The sequence below is a fragment of the Centropristis striata genome, chromosome 17 (genome assembly GCF_030273125.1).
Source record: "Centropristis striata isolate RG_2023a ecotype Rhode Island chromosome 17, C.striata_1.0, whole genome shotgun sequence".
Lineage (NCBI taxonomy): Eukaryota > Metazoa > Chordata > Actinopteri > Perciformes > Serranidae > Centropristis > Centropristis striata.
In genome coordinates, this window is record NC_081533.1 from 12,489,392 (window position 1) to 12,512,515 (window position 23,124).

At 39.1% G+C, this 23,124-nt stretch overlaps 1 long non-coding RNA gene and 2 other non-coding genes across 3 annotated transcripts in view; 1 reads left to right on the top strand and 2 right to left on the bottom strand.

Moving 5' to 3' along the window:
• Positions 1-23,124, top strand: part of LOC131990021 (uncharacterized) — a 91,503-nt gene that overhangs the window by 28,770 nt on the left and 39,609 nt on the right. The gene's annotated exons all lie outside the window — the stretch shown is intronic.
• Positions 21,882-21,955, bottom strand: trnan-guu (transfer RNA asparagine (anticodon GUU)). The gene has a single exon. It is a non-coding gene; the product is annotated as a tRNA-Asn (tRNA).
• On the bottom strand, positions 22,426-22,499 carry trnan-guu (transfer RNA asparagine (anticodon GUU)). The gene has a single exon. It is a non-coding gene; the product is annotated as a tRNA-Asn (tRNA).

A 23,124-nucleotide genomic window follows, 5' to 3' on the forward strand; every position in this document is an offset into this window, starting at 1 on the left:
CGGCTGAGCTGTAATGGCTCCCCAGCGGGACACTTAACCCCAGTCTGTCTGTATTATTTCACTGCGGTTTGATCCAGAATGGCTCCCCCTATGGGATCCGTCCTGCCCTCCCCCTCCTCACCGCAGAGTGGTGGTTTCCTGCGGTGGAAAGGGAGTCCAGGGGCTGACAGCAGGCGGCTTGTCCAGGCAGGACTCCCACCGTGTGTGAAACCATCACGCCTGCCAGCTGTGTAAAGCTCAGCTAAGTCCCTGCATTTCATCAGAAAAAACAAAAAGAATTGCACAATGCAGGAGGCGTCCGTCATCTGCACATCGCCGTGTTTTCACTGCAGTTTCACTTGTTTCAAGAATGTTCTTAAAACAAGTGATGATGTATTGTTTTTAGAAGCAGATGCCTTTAGGAGTCTCCGGGGATTGATGCTATGAGCTATTAATGTAAGTTCAGGGGATGTTAACCACTTTACCTAGGTTTAAGGCAAAAAATGTCCTGGTGAGGCGTTATAAAAGACAGTTTATATAATTTATATGAATTGAAATAAATGCCCGAATGAAGTAGTTAAGAGCACAATGTGACTACTGGAAGTGACATTGTTGCGTAAAAATGTGATGCCTGTATGGTCAGTGATGTTTTAATCACATAATTTACTATTGAACATGAATCTGAAGCCTGTTCGACCCATCCATCATCACTCCCACCCGCCCCGAGTGCAACCTCTATGTTTTATACTCCACCTTGCCGTCATTAATAATTACTACGGCTGCTAGAAGGTGGGGGAGGACAGTCTAAACTGTAACTATGGGTCGTATTTTGTTAATTGTAGACACAACCTATGGGGTCATTTTTGAAGTCTGCTGAAAACATTAGTAAAATCAGTAAATCTTACTGTAGCACACAGAAAAAAAGAGGGAAGCAGTTCAATGCAGAGAAGGGAAACAATATCTTTTTGTATGCAAAAAAAGGCAAAAGAACATCTTCCAATGATCCTAATGCATCTCAATTTTCTTTTGCGTCTCTGCATTAAACTGCTTATCTTTTATTTTCACATGTCCAGATTATGTTTTGACACCTTTAGATTCAGGTTTCCCACTGTCATAAATTAGAAAAACTGCTTTCCTGGCCTGGAAATAATTTGGAACATATATACATATTGAATTGATATGTTAATACAGACTGATGTATCCTTGCATCCCTACTTCCTATGCGGACTTTATCGCTCTTTATACTATACTATTTTACTCTCGTCTTTAATGCTACAGAAACGAGAGGCAGTCCTGCACGAAAGCCTGGTGCACTTTGTACAGACACACAGATTTAAAGTATCCACAGTGTTTATTCCCCTCTATATAGCTTTGGCAGCACAGAATGCATGGGGCGCTGTGACACACTGTTACTGGGATATTTTTAGGTTTTTAAAATGCACCTTTTTTATTCTATTTTAAAATATCAAGAGTCTTTCCCTCCCTCTCGTTTCCTACTTGTACACAGACTGAAATACTTGGGCTCTTATCTCTGATATTTACAGTACATCCTCCCTTCCCCTTCAAACGCTCCGTTTACACACAGAGCATTAAGCTGTGCCTGTAAGTCTTTAGAGTATACACACTGTCACATCCTACATCTGTGAGTCCTTTTAAACTCCCGTCGGTTCAGTAAACTCCCTCTGTGTACATGCACGTGTTTATTAAACACCCAGAATGCAGTGCAGATGTCTGCAGGACAGTCTGTCCAGGTAAAGATCTCAGGTCTGATTGTTGAAGGTGAAATGTTATCCAGGTCCGGAGGTTGACCCTGACCTCGTTCCTGTGGGCGGGAAGAAGACGAATGAACCCCTCAAGGACCGCCGAGGCTTTTAAAGTGCTCTTTAAATCTCCTGGTTGTCAAAATGTTTTGGTATCTCCTCAGACTGGAAGGAAAAAGGGCCTTCAGATACACAAAATATGATCATCTAGTTTGCAAATGTGACGTCAATTTGTTAATCCAGGATCACTTTTTTTTTGTTTTCAAGTGGTTTATATGGTCTGTTTTTTCTCTAACTTCTGGATTGCGTCCATATCGGTATATATAAAGGTGAAACACCTCTTTTACTGCACTCTCTTGCAGAAAACAAATAAAATGCATTCATTATTCTTCTTATTTTCCATCGTCTGAGAGAGGGACAGAAAGTTTCACATAGTACTTTTACCTAAAAGGTAAATTTTACTACTTGTGGCAGTGAATGTATGTTGGGAATAGATCGGACTGGTTAAAGAGTTACTCGAGCTGCAACTCATGAGTAGTTCCATCAATGATTCATCTTTTGGCTGTTCTCTAAAATTAACATTTGATTGATCTATTGGTCGACCAGTCATTGGCCGCATATTTCAGACAGCTTGCTCCACCCAGGGCTAACCACCACCCCAAGACAATTGTTCTTCAGATGTTCCAATATGTAGCTATTCTTTGCATTTTGTGTACTTTTTTGGCTGAAAAGTTGAGCTTGACTCTTTCTTAGCAGCTGACCAAACAGCTTGACTCAAGGTGGACTTAGTGGCTTGTTCCTTTTTGTTTGCTCGTTGGATTTCATTCAGTAATAGAAGTTTCGGGAGGATTTTGCACTGAAAAACAACAAGATCTCTGACCTAAAAGACAGATTAGGTCGTTTGTCAGCACCACCCATAACGACCCTTATGAGCGTTTTGCGGCCTGCCGTACAGATCGGAGCGTTCTAAAAATAGCATACATGTCATTATTCATATATGTCAGTTCAGGGTTGTAAAAAAGGCTGCAGTTTTGTTGAATTTAGGCTATAAAACCACTGAAGTTTAAGGCAAAAAATGTCCTGGTAAGGTGTTATAAAAGACAGCTTAAACTGTAAATAAATGGACATATAAATGCCCAAATGAAGTAGTTACGAGCACAATGTAAATCTTTCAGGTAAATCAGATAAATCTTTGATAGGGCTGTACAATTTATAATTTAATCGATATTAAAGTGCGTAAAGTAACTGAAACACGTCATGCTACAACTTTGATCGCTGCCTGATGCAAAAGGAAAACTCTCACGGTTCTCATCTTCCACCACTCATTCAGTGCTCCCCATTAATTACCTACTCTAGGAAGGCCAGGCACGTGCTATTTTTACACCTCTCACTGGATGGGGTCTACAGATTCTGCACAGGGGAGTCAAGTGCACCAGATTGATGCATTTCACTTTAAAATGTAAAACGAGCCCCTGGATTCCCCGAGAGGTCAGAATTCACGTAGGCTGTTTCTTCCTGTGGCAAAGTTTCAGGAAAAACATATAGTGCAGCCCGTCATGTATCTAATCACGTCATGTTTAACTTCTTCTTCGTTGCTCTCTCTCTCTTCTGCGTCCGGCTGCATGAGGTGACTTTACTGGCTGCAGCATGTCATAAATTACACAGTGGTCTGTGTCTAACTCACTGAGACAAATGAGAAATATCTCTGTGGATTAAAGGGATCATAGCACACGGTGCTTACTATTTCTGCGTGTGTGTGTGTGTGTGTGTGTGTATCTGCTCCTGTATCGTCTGACTGTCTGATTCTCTGTCTGTCTCTCTACCTTCTCCTGTTTAATACCTGTTGCTGCTGGACTAACGCCTGTTCCGCATACCTACCTGATGGCTTCTTGGCACAGTGTGTGTGTGTGTGTGTGTGTGTGTGTGTGTGTGTGTGTGTGTGAGCACCCAGAGGACTAAAAATGGACTGTGTGTATCATGTGTTCGGGGACAGGTTGGAACAAAAAGGGATTTGTTTGTTGAAAAAGGTATTATGAGGAGGGAAAAAAAACGTAATTAAATTTAGGTTATTTCTTATTTTTTCCAATTGACCAATTGATCGCCTGTCTAAAAATACTTGATCATGATTTCTTAAAACCCAAAGTGATGGCTTCAGATGCTTTTTTGTTTTGAAATTGAAATAAATAAAAATTATAATTAAAAAATAGACTAAATACAGAAATTTAAAGTAATTAATTTTACAAAATGATACTATAAAGTACATCAATAAAATAATAAAAAAATCTATAAAAAAATGCAACAACAAATTAAAGTCAATAAAATAAAAGTAAAACTTGTTTTTTTTTCCTTTTAAAATTTCACAGCTTCCCTTTCCTAGGTTAATGTTACACAATTCTTACAGTGTGTTTGGCATTTTTTGCTTAAATAAAAAACTTAAATGATAAATTGATTTTGCTGGTCGACTCATCAATTCTGAACTTTGACCTGCTTTACTGTTCTGTTTTTAAATCATTCCAGCATTCGAATGATCATGTTTCTTTTGACCTGTTTCAGGACTTTGCCTCTAATATAACATCGGTAATTTAACATGAACTGTCCCTCTATTTTACTGGGAAAAACTCAGAATCTCTTTCACTTTTTGCTATATTGGACCCCTCTCCTCGGCTCTGTGTACACGGCTGCTATGCCAACCGCTGCTCATCCTGAGGTGAACAAGCAGAGCTGACGTTTGAGAGATTCCAACCAGCTGTCCGGCAAACACACACACACACACACACACACACACACACATACAGCGGTATGCATACATCCATTGAAGCACACCTACTCTCTCTCTCCATTCTGTGTCAGTGTCTCTCTGTCACTCGGCCGTCCTCTTCCTTGACAGGCTGCTGTGACATTGCTGTGGCTTTTCATGTCCAACCTTCGCACCGTCCAGCCAACTTCCACAGCACACACACACGCTCACAATGTGTGTGAGCGTGTGTGTGTGTGTGACATAGTAAACTGACTCAGGATTCATGGAAGTCAATGGCTGCTATTTTTATCCTGCACAAGGTGTAAAGTTTTAGCACAAATAGTTGTCCTTCCTGTAAAAGTGAATATTTTTGCATAAAAACATAAACACAACTAGAAATACATTATAGATTTTGTTAAATTTTGTAGTTTCATTATCCCAAATGTTTCTTTTCAAACCTAGAAACATTATGCAAATATAGTGAGCTTATCGTCCCATTTATGTCCCACCCTGCTGTTTTTATCATCTCATATATTGGTCTTTATGTTCGATCAAAGGTAAAGTTTTCCCAGTCTTAATATAACCTCTTTTCCATATTGATACACCAACTTTTCCACCTTAACCCAACTGTAAAACCTTTTTTCTTTCCTGTTATTATTTTGGCTTCCTTTTTTCCAAATTTCTGCCATTTCAGTCCAGAAACAGGTAAAATAGAAACCAACCTCTTGTTCTGAATGCCAGTTTTTGTTTCCCAATCAGTCTAAATTGATGCGTCGATCAGCAGAAAATTATTCAATAAGTCATAATTTTTCAAGTATCAAGATTTGCATAATTGCTTTGTTATAATGTGATAATAAACTGAGTATCTTTAGCATTTGTCTTTGCTCTTTTTATCCTCCACAAGGTGTAACGTTTGAACTTCAGCAATAAAATAAAAAATAGTTATCCTTCTTTTAAAAATAAATATTTTCAATATATGGCTTCCTTTTTCATAATTTCTGGCATTTTAGTCCAGAAACAGGTGAATAGAAACCAAACTCTTTGTCCTACGTACAGCTTGTCAAATATCTCACTCCTTTTTTTGTATTGTGATAATTAACTGAATATCTCTAGTATTATGACTTTTGTTTGAACAAAACAGACATTCTAAGACATTTTATTCAGTATGTCCTGGCATTTTCTGACATTTCCTTTCCATACTTACTCCAATCACCCTCTGCACTGCTTTACCACAGAAAGAGTGTATACTATGCATAAACACAGACATGTATCAGTTTGATTTGCTGGTCGTGGCAGATGTTGGTGGTCCTGTCTTCAGTTTAAACATGTCCTCTTTATGTCGCTGTAGCTTTCCAGGACAGACAGTTAAAGATTACACAGAGCAGAGAGACAGAGCAGGCAGATAGAGAGAGGTAGAGGGTGTGAAGGGCTTTGTATATACTGTAAGTTTACCTGAGGTTTGCAGTGTTGTGAAGCTTTAGGTCTGTGGAATGCCGTTAAGTCTCCGCTGATGGATGGCTGTGTAAACAGAGGTATACAAATAAAGCTGGATTGAAGCCAGTTGGGAGGGCTGAGGGAGTCATTTTTCTGCAGCCAGGTGTTTTTCTGCAGTGTCAATTTAGGACATGAAGCATTCAAAAGATAGAAATCCTTTAAAGGAGGGAAAAAAATGTAACCCTGTGAACCTCAAAACCTGCTTGCAGGTTTGAAAGGCATGCTTTCATTAAAAAATTACCAACATTACATGTTCTATCATAGACAAAAGCTGTAAAATCATAAATATTAATCAGAGTTTCACATTTCCCACGGTCCTTGAATGGATCTTGTGTGACAAACGCATCCATCAGGACAAATAACCAAATCAGAGCTTAAAATGATGATATTTATCTACATGTCTCACATAGCAAAATTGAAACAGATGAATAAATAAAAATGATGAAGAAATAATAAAATAATAATAGACTAAATACAGAAATATGTAATAATATATTTTATAAAATAAATACTCTAAATTCCAACAATAAAATAGACTAAATACATACATTTATAGTTATATATTTTGAAAAAATAAATACTATAAATTTATTTTAAAACTAACCAAAAAATAAACAGTTCATAATACCCAGATCCTATGAAAAACATGAAATTTTGCACTTTTTAGCAGAACTGTGAAGTCATGAATGAATCCGCTTAGACGAACGGTCACATGACAAAAATTCATTGAAGATTTGACTGAACTGCAGGCTTTTTACACAGACCAGAGAGGAGAGGACAAGACAGATTGCATCTGTATGTCTAATAATGTTGTAGATTCCCATTTAATTACAAACTATTATAAAATAAATGATCAAACTTCAAAGTGACCTCAAAGCTTGTTTATATATATAAAAAGCTTTATTTGACATAAGCAAAAACATGTAGGTCGTATATATCTCAACCAGCTCCTGATATCACCACTTTATCTCCAGGGTTTGATGTTATTTATGGCTGCCATAACCATAAATATGCCGACTAGTAAATTCAGTGCTGCCACACAGGAGCGGTGTGGCGCTCGCTCGTACAAGTTCAGTCATGTGGTGTTCGTTCTACTGATGGGTTTGCAAATCAATGAACATTTGATACGTCGTAAATATTTGACTGTCTGGTTTTACTTCTCTGGATCTCTGGCTTACTTTATTAGTCTAAGTAGTATAAGAGTATGGATAGATGAGGAGGAGGGTCGGTGTTTTCCTCGCCTCCAGGCAGAGGACTGACAGCTCTACCCGGCTCCTGATGGGAGGAATGTGAGGAGGACAAAAGGGAAGAGGGGGAGCGTGAGGAGGAGAGAGGGGAGAGGGGCGAGGGGGTTCAGGTAGAGAACTATGCCATGCATCTTCTGCACCTCTTCCTTTCTTTTTCCTGTATCTACACTGTAAAAAAAAGTAATTTTCCAGAAATGTACACTATTATTTTACAGGATGTTTCTTGTGCAGATTCCATAAAAAAGATTTACCGAAGAAATCTCTAAATTAATATAATGGTTTTTCATGTTTTTTCTATATTAAGTGCAAATGCCATAAAAAAAGCTAATTACTTTTATTACAAATATTAACCATAAAATGTACATATACATCTGTAAAGTAATATTTACAAATGTTTACAGTATTATTTAATTACTTGAATGGCCTTGAATGTTATATTTTAGTGAATTCAATGTAAAAATACCAAATATATACATCATATTGCAACTTAAAGCAACTCTGTTTTCTAACAGTAATGCTGTAAATGAATGTAAATTTTGTTGAAGTCGACAAAAAACTGTAAAAAGTCACTTTTTTTTTCTACTTACCGTCATCAAAACTTAAGTTGTTCCACAGATATATGTACATTTTTGAATATAGATGTTTACTATATATTATCCATATTTTAAAAGAAATGATCTGTAAAATAACTTACAGTTTTTAATATTGTTTGTTCATTTTTAATGTAAAAACAATGGTAAAAAGTCTGGCAGCAAAAGTTGCCAAATACTTACTGTCATATTAAAGTAAAAAAAAGAAAGATACTTTAGTTATTCTACAGATATATGTGATTTGACTGTGAGTGTTAAGAGACAATTTGCAATTTCTTCTCCACTTTTTGGCTCTTCTGGCATTTTATTCCTCATGATTTCTGTCCTTTCCCTCCTCCCTCCTCCCTCCATCCTTCCCAGCTTGTCATTTTTACCCAGAGAACAAGTTGTGGATTGACGTGCCCTATAGACTACAAACACACTGGGTGCATTCCTCAGAATTTGCACACACACTCACACACACGCCTGCTCCTCCGTGCTCTAACCTGGCGATTGTCAGTGTGCGCTCCCTCGAGCGTAGCCGTGCCTTTTTACTGTCAACAAAAGATGTTTAATGAATTTCACCCCTTCTTTTCGGAGGTAAACACGCCACTTTTTACAGTTCCTTGTAACTGCAGTCAAAAGGCTGCAAACGACCCGAGACAGGAATTCCTCAGGAGAAGCACAGTGTGAAGGAGGAGGAGGAGGAGGAGGAGGAGGGAAGCTGGAAAAGAGGAGTGAGGAAGGAGTGAATAGGGAGAAATAGGACGATGAGGAGGAATCAGATGGTATGGAGTCGATGACTACACACCGAAATACTGTGTCAGTTTTAATCCAGTTTGGTTCAGTCATAGTACCTAGACTAGAAGGCTAACGCCAGACTAATCACAAATGAGATCTAGTCTGGCAACCAGCCATTCATTTCTCCGTAGAGGATGCGTGGTTTACGATGCTCCAGAGCCGTTTATTGGGCGCTATGAATGTCTATCATAAGCGTCTGTATGTAGCTCTTAGCCAATCGTAGCAGTTATACCAGATGACGTATGTAGAACGACAGAAATTGATGTTTACATAGCCATCTCTACTTTGGGACTAAAATGCTCAATTCTCCTTCTGCAATGTTTTTCTACAGCATGTTCTGACTCTGGCTGCTCACAGTCTACCGGCAGTGTTGTGTGGTGTGTGTGTGTGTGTGTGTGTGTCTGTGTGTGTGTGTGTGTGTGTGTTGCTTGCTGCTTTGCTTCTCCAGTTCTCGCTCTCTGCAAGGTTATTTATTTTTACGCCTTATTCCCCCCTCATGTTATTCAGCCACACACATCCACTGATTTTATGGTCAATAGACGAGCTGCTGGGGGTCTCTGGGCGGCTCCGCTGTACCCCGGCTCGTAGCGAGATCACCGGTGTTACAGCACTGAGCGGTAGCGGCGCTAGTTGGTAGATTAGGCTTTGGCCAAATCCTGTTGGAAGCAAGGCTAAAACATCCTTTTTCTTGGTGAAACGGGTGTAAAGTCAAACGTTCTTTTAAAATAAACTTGGGCTCTAAACTATCTAGAACACTGTCTACAGCTAGATCCAAAGAGAGTTTCGCGTATGCAGCCATGTTGGATCCGTAAGAAAACTACAAAACTACAAGCTTCCATCTGTCGAGTAGTACGCGTCATCGTCTTACCGTCCCTCCCCGTTCTGTGATTGGATCCCTAAAACAGGGCTAAGAAACAGCCATAGTTTCCAGACTGCCTGCACGTTCAAAATGAAATCAAGCGCACAAGGCAGTATGGGTATACCCAGGCTACCCATGAGCATAAAAACCCCTGGTTCACCAATCAAAGACCAGTTTACAGTTGGTTTTGAAATCCATCTTGGGCGATCAGATCACATGTGCTAAATACAGTGTAAACAGGGTCCAAGACGCATCGTGATCGGATCACTCAAACCACATACCGAGGTGGTCTAGGACTATATTTCCCTTATGACTGAAGGAACTTTTCCATGAACTCAAGGATATTTTAAAGTGTTGTTCAGGCATTTGTGCGCAAGAACCAAGTGCAAGTTTTAGCTCGTTTTCATCGTTCATGACGGCTGAATTTCCCCACTGTGGGATGAATTTTAATTTCAACTATCTTACATTTAAGAATTTGTTGATTGATGTTTTGGTACTTTGATGCTTTGGCAATATCTCGTTCCATTAAAGCCAATGTAATTGAGTTTAATTGAAAATGTATTAATCGAATAATGAATCTTTGATGAAAATAATCACATTGCCTCGCTTGGTCTCTCTCAGCTGACTCACCTTTTGTTCTGCTGCCCAAAATGGCACACACACACACACTCAGCTGACAGTTAAGCAGCGGAGTGAGGACACTCCTGCTTTGACCTTTGACCCCTGTCTGATTTTAGATCTCGGACACTTCTTCACGGACACACCCGTACAGGGGCACACTCAGAGCGTCTCTGTGGCTGAAATCCTGCTTTGTTATCAGGCTTCTGTTCCACTCGTCTGTCTCTCTCTCTCTCTCTCTCTCTCTCTCTCTCTCTCTCTCTCTCTCTCTCTCTCTCTCTCTCTGTTAGGTAATAACAAGTAGCCTCTCTTCCTGGCTGCGACCCAGACTCATTAAAAGATATTTTGATAATCTTGTCATGCAGGATCTCGGGCAGAAGAGTAGCCTCATGACTCTTCTCCTGGTGCCAAGCTGGAGTGGGAGAAACAGACTCTGCAAGAGGTTCCTTTCAGAAACTTTCCCAGGGAATAGGAACCTTCGGAGGAACTTATAACTCAGTCCCTGGTAGTTATTCAAAGATTTTAAACATCAGCGGCTGCAAACTAGTTCGTTTTTGATCAACTTTAATCATGCTTACTATTGCATGCACAAATAATTGCACCTGTTTGTCGCTTTTTCGCTGTTAATAGTTGTGCAAAAAGACATAAAACAGCGGTCATTGTTTTTATACATCTGACTAATTTGCTTCATTTTTGCAAGTCTTTTGACGGCTGAAAGTGCAGATAACAATTAAGGAACCTTTTAGTTCCTTGAAAAGTAGTTTCTGGGACTAAAGGACTTTTATTTCTTGACAATGTATGGCAAAATTAGAAAACAGGTAATCGTCCATCACTGCTGTAGCCGATAAATATACTCCATAAATCTATATTCTACGTAGTCCCCTTGCCCCTCCTCTGCTGTGCCTCGGCCTCTGGATGACTCAGAGAGACGGACAGAGAATCCGACACTGCTCTCTCTCCTCGGAGCCTCCCATTGCTCCATCTCGGTTATTTTAAACTAAGAGCAGCAATTACAGCGAGCAGGGGTCGTCACCGTCGTTAAAATAGTGCTGCTTCCTCGAGTGTGTGTATGTTTATCGGATTCCCCTGCTCCTATCAGCGCCTGTCACTTCATGTCCCCACAACTCCGCCCGGCACGCTGTGAGAGCAGGGACCAGGGACCAGTTCTGGTTTAACAAACACAGACTTGTGTAATGTTATACAGCTAAAATGATCCAGTTCCTTATCCGCAATTATCGGGTGTTTTTTGCTCTTTTTGCACTGTGGCCTTGTATTTCACTGCAATATATCCAATATATATATATATATAATCTATAAGTCCTGCAGCTCTATGGAATCAGCACAATCAGCGCTAGAAGTGGGAACAACTCAAACATGACACAACATAATGACACAAATCATTTAAAAAAGATGATAATTTTTGTGTCATGGATATTGGGAAAAAATTGTGTCTTCACATGCTATACATGTTGAACTATTCAGACTTTTACAGCTTCTCCTGTCCTCTCCCCTTAGCTCTGTGTAAACAGATTTTCAGTGAATATTTGTCACTTGACTGTTCATCTCAGCAGAATCAATCATGGCTTCACAGTGTCGCTGAGGAGCAGAATTTAATGTTTTTTAACAGGATCTAGTTATTACAAATTTTTGGTGATTTTTAAATGAGACATGCAGAATAAAGTTATAGTGACAGAAATATCACAAGTTTAAGCTTCGGTTTGGTTGCATTTTGCCTATGATCTGTTCAAGGACTGTTGGAAAGTTCAAACTTCAACCATAATCCCTGTTTTTACAGTTTCTTTCTACAATAAACTGCATTGTGGGCAATTCTTAAAAGAAAACCTACTTTTCAGAGGTTTAAATACAGTTATATATGGGCTTGATTTCATCAAATATTTGCACTTGTGATTGGATATATAGCTACAGAAAGCACATTTTCACTTCAGCTGCACAATAGTTAGTTTGAAGCTGACAAACCACCTTAAACATGCAATTAAAACCTTGATATGAGATCCTCAGTTTAACTTCCAGTGACTACATGCTGTCACAAACCAGCCTATAAATCATTCTTATTCATGACATAGATACATTAATATAAAATGACATGTCATCCAGCCCAAAGACTAAAAGACTAAAACCCAGATTTTTCTGAAATGTGACATAAAGTTATAAGTGCCTCTGAGTGTTTTAAAGCGTTTGAGTCGAAGCAGAGACAAAGATGGATCACATTCATTACATCACCTGAGGGGAGCCGCACAAATATGAAGAATGTGTTGCTTAAGGGGCCGGTTATCACATAAATGAGACGTACACGCACATGCAGAGCATCCGCACATATCAGGCCTTGGAGTGAATGTACAGACTGAGGAGTTAATTTGATAATTGCCTGCGCAGCATGCCTGTGCACTGTGTAGCACGGCTCTCTGCTGGGCTCTCCCCACAGTTATGCTCATAAGCTTCACTGCATGTTTGTACTTTTGCACGCTCCAGCATCTGTTGCACTTATTTTATTTTACTTGGATTTAACCAGGAAGATGGAGCAGGATAATAATACTATCAAGCACACAAAAGGAGTCCAATATTACACAGATTTTGCATGCATTTTGCATATAAATCTTCTAAACTTGTGCTAAAGGAGGAGGATAAAAGTAAGATTAAAACAACAACCCTCAATACCGATTTGTCGTGTTTTTGTGGCTGCTGAAAGCTAAATTAAAATGTTATTTTTAGTCAAAAAGTGCTATATTTGCCCCCATTTAAAGCTCCTTGATAGCAGTAACTCATATTTTGTAGATATACTCAATACAACCAATAATTTTGTTGCTTTCTGCAGGAAATTCTAAGTATTTACATGGCTCAGTAGGTTTTCAGCAATAACTGAAGCGATGCATGGTCTTTTGTTTGGGATCTGTCTAGTTGCTGCAGTGAAGACGCTGTGGTAAACAAACTAAACAATGAACAAAATGAACAGAGATACCAAAAGGATGTTGTTTTCTTTTGTACTACGTTCAATAAATGACTTCCATTGCCAACATCGTAACATCTTAGTTTGAGGTTTTACAGCAGATTTAACTTCGATTTAAGTTTGGAGCAACTTATTCAGGGTAAAAATCAATGTTATTCCTTACTATGAATGGCTCACAGCTGCAACAAAGCATTGTTTTCATTATCAGTTCATCTGCTCATTGTTTACTTGATCAATCGATTCATTTGTTTAGCTAGTAACATATCAGAAAATGTTAAAACATGCATCTAAAAATCCAAATCTTACAGTGTATTACATGTATGACAACAAAAAGCATCAAATTCTCACATTTAAGAAGCAGGAAAGCAGCAAACGTTTGTGTAAAAAATTTGAAAAGACTTCGATTCGATTAACAAAATAGTGTCTAGTCTGGTCGTTCACGGGATAAAAACCGGATTTCCAAACTTTTCTAGAAGCTTCTTTTCTTGCTCGATGCAGATCTGAGAACTCTGGTCGTGTTTTCACGGTTAATCACACGACCCCTTATGTTCAAAGTCTTTAAAGCTGTTGTTAAACCCTACATCCTCTCGTCACCCTCATGTAGTGAAGGAAGTTTGGGTTTGAAGTCCAGTATTTGGTTTCTCTGTCCTCCTGTTACACTTCGACATACAACCACAGGAACTCTGGACGCTGGCTGGCATGTGCGTGTGTACGAACGTGTCTCCGTGTGTCTCCGTGTGTGTTTTAGACGGCGTGTTTGTGTCTCAGCTTGTCTCCCTCGGCCAGCTGTAGAGATTACATTACAGTGTGTTTGGAAAAGCACTGGAGGGTTTCTGCAGTTCACATGCCTGATGATAAAAAAGAGTAGAAAAGTCCTCTCCGTCCTCGTCCCTTTGGGGAACAGTGTTGCTTACATGTTGTATTGTCTTCTCTTTGTGGAGGGGACATCCCCTGTTTTAGTACAGCATCCAAAGGGAGCAAATTAAGAGTTTTGTCCCAAATTTAACATATATTTTTTAAGAATGTAGGTTTTTTTTTCTGGTGTTACTATTTTAGACTTCAGGTTTCATTCATTTTATTATCAATTTAGTCCATTCTAACAAATTCAAATATAGCATCTAAGATGTATTTTTCTGAGGAAAATATTAATTTGCAGATTTTAGAGACAATATTTTGCTGAAAAGAATAAAAAGATCAAACACTTACTTACAAATAACAGTTAACAACTGTAAGTTATTGTACAGATCATTTCTTTAAAAATACAGATTATATCAATCTATCAGTAGAATAATTATATATATATATATATATATATATATATATATATATGTATATATATATCTGTAGAATAACTACATTTAAACATTTTTTTATTGTGACGTCAAGTGACTTTTTGCAGTTTTTTGCAATTTATTTTTACAATTTTTTAGTATTTTTTTAAGTTATTAATTCATTAATTATTATTATTTATTTATTTATTTTTACATATAATTCACTCTTATTTAACATTCAAAACCACTAAGCAATTGAATAATACTGTAAAATAGTTCTATAATGTCCTATATATTAATTTACAGATTTAAATCTCCATTTTGTGGTTAATATTTTTAATAATACTAATTTACCAATTTTTATGGCATTTGCATTTAATGGAGCAAAAACATAAAAACCCTATAAAATAATACAGTATTTTTTTTATTTTTTTTATTTTTTACAGTGTCAACTATTAGATGTAAAAACAAATGTTATGTGGCATCAGAGTTTCTGGTCGTATCGTGTCGTATCCTCAGTCCAGCTCGGAGGAATGCTCGTGTGTCAGATAATAATCTGTTCCCCATTCAGAGCTGCCACACATCTCAGTGTTTGTTTAAAATACCCACAATCCCCCTCTGGGCTCGCGCTCTGTCCCCTCCGAGGCGGTGTGACAGATGAGCAGCAGACTGACAGGTTGAACTTATTCTACCTGTGGTTGTTTGTAAAGCTCTGGACAGCCAACGAGCTCTGAGTGATGGACGATGTTTTGGGGATTTGGGGATGGATGGAGTGAGAGGAGATGGAAGAGATGGAGGTGGAGGTGGAGGTACAGTACTGTGCTTTCAAAAGAAGCGGCTGCCATGACGATAGAGGCTGGTAAACAAACGTCTCTCACAACATCTATCCATCTTCCATCCATCTGCATCCAGTCACTCCTGCTAACAGCTCTACTAGAGAGGCTCCTTCTTTCTCCCATTCAGTCTAACCTGTGAGCTACCCCCCAAAAAATGTCAAACATGTAATAGTTCCACCTTGTTAAATTTGTAAAAGCAGATATTTCCTGTTTCAATATCTTTTGGTTTGAACACTTTAATCTCAAGGACATTTCTTCCAGTTTTTCTGATCTATAGACAAAACAATTAATCAATCAGAAGGGCTCACTGAAAGCTCATGCCATGATTGCTAAATGCCGGATTTCACATTGTTAAAGAAGATTAAAGATAATAATTAGGGAATGCAATTTATAAAGAAACTGCAGTGAGAATGCTGGATGCTGAATAGCTGCCATGCTGGCTGGAATTTGTCAGAAGAAGTTGAAGTAGGAACACTTTGAAAAGTGGGATTGGGTCCCAGTCCTAGTGCACACAACTACAGCAATTACGGTAAAGGTCAAATATGGTAATTTGTGTATCCGCCATGTGATTCGTATCTGGAACCACGTCGCAAAAGTCTTCATAGGAAATCACATCCGTATATACTCTATGTTGTGCAGCCCCAGTGCACACAACTAAGGCAAATACGGTAAAGGTCAAAACTGAAGCAAGAAGTCGGTTTCTAAAATTTGAGGTATGTTAGCGACAGACAGTTTAATAATTACTTTCACTGCCTCATTTTCTCTTCTAAAGCATTTGGTTAACTTAGAGGTTTTATTTGGACCCCTGAAACAGCATCAGACTGGTTTTCTCTCCTTGTTGGAGTTCTTTTTAGTCTTGTACAGTGTGATTCTGACTGGAAACAAAGGTAACAAAAAGCTGTAATAAACCCGAATTATGCTTGAACAATGTCAATCCTTACAGAGGAAGGCAGGTGTTGAAAGCTTTCCTTTATATTCAGTCTTTCCCCTCTCTCCTTCATTCCTAGAAACCCCTGATTTGTGATGATAAGCTCCTCCGAATCTATTTTGAAGAGGATTAGCCTGCAGATACATAATGACCAGCCTCGACAGGAATTTCTGTACATAACCACACTGTGACATGCGTTACACACACACGCACACACACACACACACACACACACACACACACACACACACACACAGCTAGGTTTTTACTTGTCAATACATCTCATTCAGCAGGGCCCCGTGTACTGTTAACCACAGGTTTATACAAGCACTGCACCACAGACATAGGTAAAGAGAGATTAATATCAGTGTCTCTCTATCTCCCTTACCTTTATCTCTTTGTATTCCTTTTTCTCCCCCACACATTTCCTCCTTTTTACTACAGTTCTGTCGCATGTTACGGCAATTGTTCCCAGCCAATAATAAGGTTTCCTGACATGTTTTATTGCCGGTTTTGACGTCAGGGGCTTTGATTTACACTCGGTGTACATCAGCTCGAGCATGCAGCAGAGCCTCATTAGGTGAGATGGGTGATTTAGGAACATGTCAAAAAAAAGTCGAGCAGGTAACGTGCTGCGGCAGGTTTGTGTTTCCATGTGTAAAAGCACATGTAGGTGGGTGTAAATTCCTCTAAATGCACTGTTGTAGAACTTTACTTGCAATGATGCTTGAAAACTTTTTCACTTTCTGCTCCGTTTGCTCCACATCATTTTGTTGGTAAACATGTTCTGCTTTAGTTTCAGGGAATTTGTTTTTTCCATCCATTCTCACAAGTAGCAGCTCTTGTTGCGTCTTGTCGTGACTTTTTTTTTGGACGCCTGCATCCTTGTGTTTGAATTTCTGCATGTTGCAGTAGTTTTGTAGTGTCTCACTGAGATAATTTAACACATACGTCTCATTTTGGACTAACTTTGTGGCTCAATATACTTAATTTTAGGGCTGCACTTTTGATTATTATCATTATCTCTTAATGTGTCAGTTAATTTCCATTTAAACATGATTTTTGTCAATTTGGGTCGTACAGATTGCAGCTTTCTTGAGAACCGCTCACCCAAACTACTTCACACTCAACACTGCACTTCCTTTAGTCCTGACCAATACACCTGCACTGACGACATAAGCCTCTTTCACACAGAGATTCTGCTACGTTGGTGTAATGAAGGTCTGTTATGCCGGCTTTGCGTTGTTACACTAAACCAAACAACGGTAGTTATAATAATGCAGCCCCAGTGTGTGAGTTTAGACAGGAGGCCAATATTCTGGTAGCAAAATAAAACCATCTGTAGTCCTCCAAGCCAAATGTGCACTATTTCCACCTTGAACGAGTCGTATAAAAGGGGCTATAGTTGCTTTTCCTGGCAACACATCATAAGCTAACAGGTAGCTATTTGGGACCAGGCCATTTAAAAAAAAAAAGTGATCATTCCAAAAGTTATCACCGAAGCTTAAAATGTTTGAGTTGGCGAAAATGTAACATCTCCAGTTCTCCATCTGTTCTTGACTGTGTCCGAGTCGGGGCCCTATTCATTCCTATGAAAGTTGCTCAGTGGTACATGAAGCCACCTCAACATGAAGTTCAACTTCCGTCCTTAAAAAAAAAAAACAGACCTTCCACTGCTCTTCTGTATCTATTGGACTTTCGCCGGCTACTTACGGTTCAGGGCTCTGCTAACTTGAACGTGAATAAAATAATATAAACTTACGGCTCTTCTACATTTTCCAAATGTTATTGAACCGAAGGGGTCAAATTCTGAGATTGAAACAAGTCATTACACAGGTTGTTTACAGACGTTTCTTCACTGATGTGTCTTTGGGCCCAACGGCATCACATGATGCACCCAGAACAGTTAATAGGGGTCCCTTATTAGGATTACATAATACAATACTAATAAATCAATCCTGTAAATTTCCAGAGCTCGTACTTGAGGCAACACTTCCTTGGCTTCTCAGCAAAACACTTTCCAGGAATGAAGTCAATCCGATGAACATTCAGAGAGAAAGACAAAGATTAGATAAAATGATTCCACTGTAACGTCCAATAATTCCCTGTTTTCTCCAAAGAAAAACTGAATCTGACAAGCTTCACCCAACAAATGATCCATCACTGGCAGTGAGATGTGTGTGGTTTTGAAACACTGTACATGTTTGTCTCTCTAAGACAGCAGGAGGACTGGCGTTTCTTACCGAAAAGACATATTTCAACAGCCTTTCACTTTTTTTTCCTGCCAAGTCATTCATTGCAACAGAGCAACATATCAGCGAGCCTGTGACAGATGTTCTTGGAGGCTTATGATTTTTTTCGCTGCAGTGTTGAGGTGACTGATTTATTGAAAGTAGCCCACAATCTGTTTTGGATGACCCATGTAGTGTGGGTGACACTTCTCACACACTGTCGAGGAAAGCTGTGAGAAAACAGCAATGTGTGTTAGAGGAAGAGTTAATATTTGTGTACGTGTATAACCTCAAGTTACCTTGACTTATCATGCTATGTGAAATATATAATTATCTCAGAATGGGCAAAATTATTCATCAGAAGGTTAACCTATCAAGCAGAAGCCTGACTTTTTGAAAGCATGCCAGCAGGGAGGAATATTTGCATGGCAGAGCTCAAAACACCCAAATGATTTATTGCTCATTTTGCTGGAGGTGTTTACATGGCACAGGCCCCGGTAACGATTTTAACAACATTTCTCAATGTTAGAAAACACAACACTTAAAGATATGATTGACCTACCTCTTCTTTGGAATTAAAGATACAGCCAGTAATAGCTAGGCAACCTGATCCAAGTTTAGAATGTGGTTTTGAAAACCTGTATGCATTGCTGCTGTGTCGATTATAATGGTAGAATGATCCACCAGAATGCAACTGGTGACGGCTTGTCTTTGCTGCAGAGAATTCCTGCAGAGCACACAAATCATTTTCATCTGTGCTTAATTAGAAGTGATACAACATTGGTATGATTTCCAGAAGGCATCCAATAAAATACAGGGAGGGGAGGGGGGGCACATATTTAACTCCATTGCAGCAACTTTTTTCCTGATGTGTTGCTGTTTTTACCCTCACCATAACCTGAGAGGTTAAAGTCTGAATGTAAAGAATCAAACTGTTAGATGGACAAACCAAAGTACTGGACGATTAAAAATTCTGGGACACTGTGATAATTTGACACTCCCTTGGGACATAGATCCAGTTGAAAACTGGACAAAGATGATATATTTAACCTCTTAAAACCCACCTGCCCAAATGGGTTAGGTTTTTTTTTTTTTTTTTTGGACTGATGTAGTAACAGTTGAGTTTTAGCCACATGCTAAACAAGTAAATTTGCAGAAACTAGAAGATGTAACCTTTCAAATAAAGTTTCATGCATACAAGACTTATAACTCAGTTCTTCTGTTATAACACTTCCCCTACCTCTAAACCTACCCGGGCAGGTGACTTTTAAGTGGTTAATGTTCATACTGATAAACTTTTGTGTTCGTTAATATATGAACTCTGAATTCTGAATTAGCTAGTCCATTTTCTTTTTGAATGGAGGTTAATATATGTAGAGTTTATCTAATCAACAGCAAAACTGTCCAGTTAGTTGTCCGCCTTGATCTAAACCTGAAGGAACCGGTTTGTCCAGAAGGATCCAGGAAGATCGGGGGGATTAGAAAGATCTCTCAGCCCAGAGATGAGTGCACGATTCCGGCCATAGAAATGTAGATCTTCTGGTTCCTCTCTGGAAGTCTGCAGCTGATCTTGAGTGAGTGGAGGTTAATAGTTTGGTCTATCCAATCAATAGCAAAATGGTTGCCATTGATTTATCCAATCAACAGAGAAATGTCTGTAATGGTCCAATAAGTTTTCCCCCTTGATCTAAACCTGAAGGAACCAGTTTAGCCAGAGGATAAGGGGGACTGGCAGGACCTCACAGTCCAGAGACGAGTGCACAATGCCGGCCGTAGAAATGTTGATCTTCTGGTTCCTCTCTGGAAGTCTGCAGCTGATCTTGAGTGGATAGAAGTTAATAGTTTGGTTTATCCGATCAATAGCAAAATGGCCGCAATGGTCCAGTAACTTGTTCCCCTTGATCTGAACCTGAAGGAACCACTTTGGCAAAGATTGGGGGGACTGGCAAGACCACACAGTCCAGAGACGAGTCCATGATTCCGGCCTGAGAATCGTAAATCTTCTGGTTCTTCTCTGGAAGTCTGTAGCTGACAGATATTTGTGGTTAACTTTTACATTTCATGTAAAGCCAAGTGCTATGTGGCAGACATATATACCTAGTTCTTTATATGTTGTTAAAGGATGGATTAGAGTCATTTGAGGTCTGTTTGTATGTGTTTGTTTGTGCTGAGGTCAGGGGGAGTTGCACATGTTTCGGCAAGACAAATGTTTCTGGGGGAATTTTTGATGAGGTAGTTAGAAACATGTTGTACGTTTTGGAATGATAGGGCTCCACATCATTTTGAGAGGTGATGTACTGATAATTTGCCATCCTCTCATCACACATACAATATCTGGCAGCCATCCTCCGTCTTCCTGGGTGGCCTCGGTGGATCCACCTCCAGCTTAGCTGTTGGGCATCAAACGTACACACACCTTTGCTTGTAAATCACTCAAAGTACCAATTTACTTCATCCCAGTATGTGAGGTGTGTTCTTCAGTGACTCTCAACCGCAACCAAATGAGCATTAGCAAATCCTGCTAAACATTACACTGTTTATTTTTACAATGTGGCCAAAGTCTTTTTAGTTGTTGAACCATTTAAAAATGTGGTCTTGGCATTCGGACTGGGATAGGAATGCTACCAAGTGAGTCATTTAAGAGTCTACTGTATTTAAATCTTCTTATTGAAGCTCTTTGAGGGCAGTCCAGATTAAAAAATAAAAGATTTAAAGCAACCTGACACCTACTGGGTCATAGGTAGCACGCTTTGTGAAGAAAGAGGCCAATTAACTATTTTCTGCCTCATTCACTAAGGCCCTCACAATGCCCAAGCCTCCTTAACGGCGACAATACAACCATTCACACAAACCTCAATCTGAAGTGAAGCTAACTTATGCCTGTAACCCAACCTGCGTGGCTAGTGCTAAAGCAGCCTATAGCTGCTGATCTGTTAAGCTAACGTAAAAGCTGTGAGAAAGAAAGCCATTATTGGCCTGCAATTAGAACTTTTTCTGTGCGCTTAATGTAAGGTTTGAGGTAGAAAAGAGCACAGTTTAGAGAACGACTGAAGCTAGAAATCAAATTAGAGTCAAGCATGGATATCTTGATTTGTCCTAGGGAAACGTATTTCCACCTTTAAATGGCTTAGTCCCTTGTAGAGGTGGGCGATATGACAAAATGCACAGTTTTCAAGTTTATTAGTTACACCTTTCTGAAACAGCCTAACATGCCTGCAGAAAATCCAACCTAAAAAAGGTTCAAATGTTTGTTTTGTTTTTTTTCAGAGAAATGTTGGCTCACTTTTGGAGGCTGTATTTTGTCCTGCTTTTTTTACATCCTTGTTTACCAGCTACTGGTCTTTGTCTTGCCTTGCCTTTATTTGTTTGGGTAAATTTCTGCAGCAAGTGCCGTGTTTCCACGTTGCCATGTAATTGTTCCAATGTCCCATTGGTTCGATGGCCGAATAGTCCAAAGTAGTGATCATTCTCTAACCAGGTGGTTTAATGCCTAAACCAATCCATTTATAATCCACAATGTTGACAAACCATAAACCCTAGGAGAATATTGATCCACTTGATGTAATCTGGTTGTTTAAACACAAAACGTCCCTGGGTGGGCTTGAACCACCAACCTTTCGGTTAACAGCCGAACGCGCTAACCGATTGCGCCACAGAGACTGTTCCTTTAGAGTAAAAGACCTCCTCAAAGCAAATCTAAGTGACAGACAATTATTTATGCAAACATTTGTTCTCAATGCCTGTCAAATTTAGCATTTAGTCACTGTAAATTGAACTATTTGGGATATTTTTTGGTTGTTGGTTGAACAAAATTAGCAGGTCAAAGACTGTGTTGGACCCTTAGACTGCTGTGGGATGAATAACTGGTCACATAACAAGTAAAAGCTAGTGTTAGCATGAGCCCAAACGGTTAACACTTTAATGTAGCTTGATAATTAATATTCCTTATTTTTAAATGTCATCCACCCCTGATGCAACTCTTTTGTTGCTTTTTTATTTGAATGAAGCTATTTTACCTTGCTAGCAGTGTATGCTACCGTATTTCTCTAACCCTAACAGAGTGCTTAAACTAATACGTAACCACAGCATTGAGCTAATAATATAATATAGTTTTTCAAACACCAACTCCTCGTCCCTGGGTGGGCTCGAACCACCAACCTTTCGGTTAACAGCCGAATGCGCTGACCGATTGCGCCACAGAGACTGTTCTAGATATAAAAAAGGGTCCCTTTACGAGTTACTATTAGCATACTAGCATTAGCCCAACAACTGGTGCAGCTGCATTTATGCCAACATCATTAAGCGGCTTTTGGAGAGCTATTTTTCAAGAATTTAGCTCTTTAGCTATCTAGAGGTGCATGGTGCCAGCCCATTGGTCCGATGGCACAGTGGTCCATGTTTTTGTGCCTTGTTTTTAGCAGGTGTTATAACATAATCAATCATCAATGCACTGCAATGTGTCACTTTTGGAGGCTGTATTTTGTGCTGCTGTTAAATTGTGTTGCATTATACACAGAGGTGTTTCTAGTATTTTTTAAATCCCAGTTTCACCAGTACAGGTAGATTAAAAAAAGTAATCTCCTGATTTAGCTTTGAACTGCTCAGTGTCAGAAATATTTGGGGGCAAAAGACTTGAAAAACAATCAAGGGGGCAAAAATAAAGTGTGATTGTGTTTGTAAGTGCCTCCAAATTTTCATAAAAATGTAATAGTTAAATTTAATTGCATAATAAAAAAACATCTTAATGTGTTAAACATTTTGGGATCACAATGGATGGTTAAAAAAAGAGTAAAAATTGATGCAGCACAACCAGAGATGTCAGATATTTT